Source organism: Benincasa hispida, chromosome 8 (genome assembly GCF_027475165.1).
Source record: "Benincasa hispida cultivar pf3 chromosome 8, pf3_genome.v1.1, whole genome shotgun sequence".
NCBI classification, from domain to species: domain Eukaryota; kingdom Viridiplantae; phylum Streptophyta; class Magnoliopsida; order Cucurbitales; family Cucurbitaceae; genus Benincasa; species Benincasa hispida.
In genome coordinates this window covers 12,561,153-12,567,672 of record NC_143485.1, presented here as the reverse complement: position 1 = coordinate 12,567,672, position 6,520 = coordinate 12,561,153, and positions in this window count along the sequence as shown.

The following is a 6,520-nucleotide window of genomic DNA, read 5'->3' as shown; positions in this document are numbered from 1 at the left end:
AAGCAAAAAGTGAAGTTGTTATGTTTGAAGAGTTGTGAAGTACAAAGAGTTATTTAATCTTTGGGTCAAATACCTCCTAAATGATATTCTCAAGTGTTGTTTTGAGCCTTAAGTTGAGTTCTGAAATCCAAAGTTAATATAGAACATTAAAGTTTAGTTATAAAAAGGAAGTAGAGGTATGAAAAGTTATGTTAGGTAGAGGTGAAATTGGAGACACTTCAATGGAGGACAAAATGATATGTTCGGACTTTCCACTTAAAATCTGAAAAAGTAAGAAAGATATTAGAAAAAGTAGTTTTTAACTAATGTTAGTTTTGAAAGATGAATAACTTTTTAGTTTAGAAATAAAAATTTCTCATAAAAAAAATAAGTAAGAAAACTCAAAATCTTTGGTAAGAATAAAAATTCTTACTAGAAATTTAGGAGAATATAGAGTGATGTTAGAGCTCGTTGAGAGAAACTAATGAGAAAGAGATGAGGGTGGAAGAAAGAAATTGGAGTTTTAGAAAATAATAATGAAAATGTTTTTATTTTGAAGGACAAACTAGTCATTTCATATGCTTAAAAGTTCTATTAATCTTCAAAATTTAAAAGCATCCTAGATAATTTAACTTCTGTTTTTGGACTAATTTTTGCAATTTCCATAAGAAGTTTGTACTACAAGTTTGTTTTAAAAAAGAGAAATAGTCCAAAAGATGGCCCATAAGGTTACCTAATTTTCTAATTCTCTAATGAACTGATTAGAGCGTGGCAGCTGTCATGTGAAGTACAAGAAGACCTTTCTTTAATAAGGCTTTAGGTCAATTCCTTACTTTTACAATAATTTTCCTAAAAGAGAGTTACTACAATTAGTTTTCTTTTTGTTCAATTCAGAATTTTAATTTTAAAAGTACATATTTTCAAATTTTTGGTATTAATATGGACCATTTAAAAAAATAAGTGACCTTTACGCAGGTTGTTATAGTCATAGTTTTTGTAATCAATAAGATATGATAATATTGTGTTTGTGATGCAGATTATTTTAGTTTCGATTATAATAGTCTATGTTTAAGACGTAAACGAAATAAAAAATAGTAAGCATGAGAGATGGGGGTGTTCAAAAAACCCGATGACCCGAAAAAATCGATCAACCCAATCCAACCCATAAGGTTTGGGTTGGGTTGGGTTCAAATAAATGAAATTTTTGTGGGTTAAGTTGGTTCATGGGTTCAAAATGATCCAAACCAACCCGAACTTATTATTAACTTTACAATGTATATTTATTACTTATGATACAATCATATATACATATATTTATTTAAGTTTTATCATTTTTTTTGATAATTTATTCTCCAACAACTCCTAAAAACACTTTTTTAGCACTTTGGAAAGAAAATATTCATTATATAAATTGAAATTGAGTTGTTAATCTTAATTCAATATATGAAAATAATTAAATCGAATTTTTACATATTAACAACTTACTTTCTTTTAGAACAAAAATAACCCGATCAACCCGAACCAACCCAACCCAAATGTTTCATGGTTGGGTTGGGTTGGTTTCATCTTTTAAGAAGAATTATTTGGGTTGAAGAAATTAGCAACTCGAACAATTGGGTTGGGTCCAAAAAGTCCTTCAACCCAACTCAACCCATGAACACCCCTAATAGGAGATGATAGATAGAAAATAGTAAACATTGTAACAAAGAAGGATTTCAAATAGTATTATTAGTTCATTGTTGGTTTTAAATAGTTATAAACACTACTATTATATTTGGAGCCTCAAACATGGGGTCGGCTAGCCATCATACCCACATATCTAGAGCTGTAAGCTATTAAGCCCTTGTTGTCCCTTGTTACTTTCTAGTTTACGACAATCATTTTCTCAAACATGCTTCAAACGTTTACGAAAACTTTTTTTTTTCTAACCCCATTTTCTAAAAAAAATCTCTGAAATAGGGGTGGAGGTTGTGAGATACACCCATTGTGTCATCGATGATGTGAATTTGAATTAGCCGACTTATTCGTGGGTGAGAATAAGTGCTACACAATCTCTTTGAGAATCTTTTAGAAGTGCAACCGTGACCATAAATATTAGCCCTTAAGACTAAAATAGAATAATAACAACAAACTTAAATTTCTAAAAGTTAAAATTATAAACAGAAACCATTAAAATTATTAAACAGAAACCATTAACAAATGAGATATAGTTGAAGTGAGTTTAGCTTAACAATAATTGATGTGTATTTTTTTCTTGAAATTGAACGTTCGAACTTCATTCCTCTCGATTATTGTATTAAAAAAATGAGATCATATAATTTTTATTTTTTAGGTATAAAACTTAAAGCAATAAAATAATTAAATTGAAATAAAAAATAATAATAGTAGATTTGATCTTGTATCCCCACAATTTTTGTATACAAAAAGGAAAAAAAAATCTCAAAAAAGATAATCTAAGTCCATTTTGAGGATGATTTGGGTATCATTTATAATTATTTTATTTTTTGATTTTGGTCTTAAATAATTAAGACTCATTTGATGACATTTTCATTTTCTGTTTCTTATTTTTTAAGAAGTTAACTTGTTTATATATGTTTATGTTTCTATTTCTTTTCTTTCTTTCTTTTTATCGTAAATTTTAAGAAATATTTCTTACAAAGAGACCAAATTTGAGAAACTAAAAAAAAAAAAAAATCTCCTTATTATGTTTTTGTTTTTCTCATTATATTTGTATGGTCATTTTTGGAAGCAAGCTTGCTTTTTTACTTGGTTGGTTGTGAGGAACGTGAATATTAAAGTGAATTTCTCACCAATGTACATCATCTTAAGATCCACCAAATGTCACCACTTATAGGTAAGGTGACAGGTAGAATGTGGACTCACATGAACACCAAACATGAATTATTATTACAAGACACATAGACAACATAAAAAATAACACATGACATTCATGACACTAAATATTGAACATCTATTTTTATGATATTTATAATAGCTTCCGAATCATGAAAAACATGAACTATCTGATTTTTTTTTGGTGACACCATAAGTTTTGTATTCTAAATTTGCACACATAAACTGTCCATTATCTGCTCTCTCTTTTTTTTCCTCATTAAATAATGCACAACTAATACTTATATGCTTCATAATGTATGATCCAAATTCATAAGAATCATAACTTTTGTAACAAAACCAATTAAAGAAATCACAAGTTTGAGTGTTCAAAACCAAATATATTTTCTTCTTTAAATAACTAAAAATTAATCTAAATATGTAGGGTAGAAAAGAAAATAGAAAAGATCGTTTACAAGTACAAATCCAACACATCAATGACTTTTTCTAAAGGATGGCACAAATTGATACACTTACAAAATTTGAATCTAGTTTATATTTAGGAGACGTTTGAGATAAGAAATTGGTTATTATAATCTTAGATTATTATAATTGGGTTATAATAATTTATGTTTGGGGTGTAGATTATTTTAGTATGCATTTGAAGTGTAAACTATTTTAGTTTGAGAAGAAAATTGTAAACGTTGTAGCAAAGAATAAAAAAAATGATGAATATAAAATAATAAAAAAAAGTAGAAAATAGTAAATTAGGTAACAAATGAGGGTTTTGAAATAGTATTAACGGTAGCTAATTGGAAACTACAAAATATAGTATTTATTATAGTAAGAGATGGTTATTATAATCTTAGAATAGTCATTACTCCAAAGACACCCTTAGTCTCTAAGTTTAAAAATATTATACATTTAGTATTTAAATTTTGAGTTTGGTTTCAATTTAGTCCCTAAGTTTCAAAATGTTACAATTTTATACTTGATATTTGAGTTTTGTTTCAATATGGTCCATATATTTCAAGATTTACACTTTTAACTTCGATTATTAACTAAATACTTATTTTCCGTCTTTAGTGTTAATTTATGTTAACAAATTAAAAATAATTAAAAGAATTCTAATTAATTAAGTTTACTTTTTATCACTTTTAAAATTAAATCTAAAATTTCACTTATAATTATTTTTAATTAATTAGTAGAAATTGACCATAATGATTGTACGTGAGTATTCAATGAAAATTGGGGCTAAAAATATAAAAACTTGAAATTTATGGACCAAATTGAAACAAAACTCAAATCTCAATGGTAAAATTATAACATTTTGAAACTTAGAGACTAAATTGAAACAAAACTCAAAACTTAAGAACTAAATGTGTAATATTTGAAAACTTAGGGACTATATAGAAACTAGACCTAAAAGCTAGGGACCAAAAAGATATTTTTTCCAAAAGTTTAAATTGATACCAATTATTAGTTCATGGTTTTTAGGTAAAACATTTAAATTAACGAATAAACATTTTACATTATTTTTAATAATTTAAAATGTTGATTGTATATTATATTTACATCACTGATATTTTGTTGCTTACTTTTTTGTTTTATGGTTTTTTATGAAATAATTGAAATATCGATTCACTTCTCATGTTGATGACAAATCTAAAAAAATGTAAAAAATATCAATAAAAATTTTTATATGTTGATGAAAATTTAATATTAATCAATGCTATTCGATTGGGTTTAGAGTAGGATAAAAATGAACCAAACTGAATATATATCTTAATTAAAAATAAAAATAAAAATAAAAAGTCATGGAAGTGCAGAAATCACAACGCGTCAAATGCGTCAACACATCATTATTATTTTTTTAATTTTAATTACCTATAATCCTAACTTGAGTGAGGATTAAAAAAAAGCTTTCAATATTATAGTAATATGAAAGTACATCTATTTATTGTTTGTCACGTTAACATGCTTTTTAAAATGGTGCAGTGTTCACTAATATTAAAAGAAAATTATATTAAAAAAAATTAGTGTGAAGAAAGAGAAATACTAGAAAATTTTCAGATGATTAACTGAAAAACTAGAAAGTAGAAATCAAACTAAATAAAATCAAAATATATTGTTGGGTTTTCTTTCTTTATTCTAATTTCCAGTTGGATTTCGATTTGACTCACAAACTGAAATGAGATCTCTCTAGGAGAAACAAAAATATTGCGTCATTTATGCAAGAGAATTCTAAAACTTTATACGTGCTAAAAAACATATATAGTGTAACCAAACAAAAGTTTTATTTATTTTTTTTAAATGTAAAATATAAAAAAAATTATTGAAGATAATATTTTAAAAATACTTAAAACTTAATAAGCACATTTTACTAAATTACTGGTAATTATTTGGATCTTGTTTGATAATCATTTCGTTTTTTGTTTTTTGTTTTAAAAAATTAAGCTATAAACACTATTTCAACCTTTAAATTTCTTCTTTTGTCATTTACCTTTTATCATTGGTTTAAAAAACCAAGCTAAAATTTGAAAACTAAAAAATAGCTTTTAAAACTTTATTTTTGTTTTTAATTTTGGCAAAGAATTCAAACATTATACTTAGGAAATATGCAAATCGTTGTATGAAATTGGAAGGAGATAGACTTAATTTTTTTTAAAAAAATAATAAATAAATAATGAAATGGTTACTAAATGAGACCTTGGTTTTTTGTTTTTGATTTTTTTTTTGTTTTTGAAAATTAAGCCTATAAAAATTATTTCTACTTAAAAAAAAAATTTCATTTCTTATCTACTTTTTACCCGTGGTTTAAAAACAAACCGAAATTTGAAAACTAAAAAAAAGGTAACTTTTTAAAATTCATTTTTGTTTTTAGAGGTTAAGAATTCAACCATTATACTTAGAAAAGATACAAATCATTGTAAAAATGGGAAAGAAATAGGTTTTTTTTTTAAAAAATTTTTAAAAAATAAAATCATTATGAAATGAGACCTAAAGAATTAAATAGTTTTTTCAAAAGTAGTTATTTGAGAAACACACCTACATGATTATAATTTATGGATTATGTCAACATAAGCATAAATTGATAGTCAAAGACAGACAAATATATACTTTTAGAGTTAAAAAAAAAATATAGAAAATATAATGACCACTAATTTGGTAAAATCCTATCTCAGTACAACATTTTAATTAAAAAAAATAGACAAAAATTATGGTATACCCACATTAGGATATATATTAGATGCGCATGCAATGTATCTTAAAAGGAAAAAAATTTATATACCAAAAGTTGATAGGAATTATATGAAGCCACACATTATGGCATTAGTTTATCCAAGAAAAAAGAAATTGGTGTCCAACAAAGCAAAGTGAATGTGAGTAATCCAAAGTCTTCAAAGAGTTAGGTATTCTCCACTTAGAACTTTTGACACTTTTGCTCATTTTTGCAATAATCTAGTGCTTCTCCCACCTTTACCCACCAATTCTTCTGCATAATTAGATGTATTAAAAAGAAATGAGAATTGTATGAGTTGAATTGATTTATGGTTTCAAATAAAATAATTCGATCCAGTTCGAATTAATCAGTCAAATTTAAGACTATGTCCAGTCTTTTGCAACTGCAAGTTCTACTATGATGAAGATAACAAAAATTAAAAAAACTCACGCTACAAATCTCTTCCCAAATAGTCTAATGTGAATG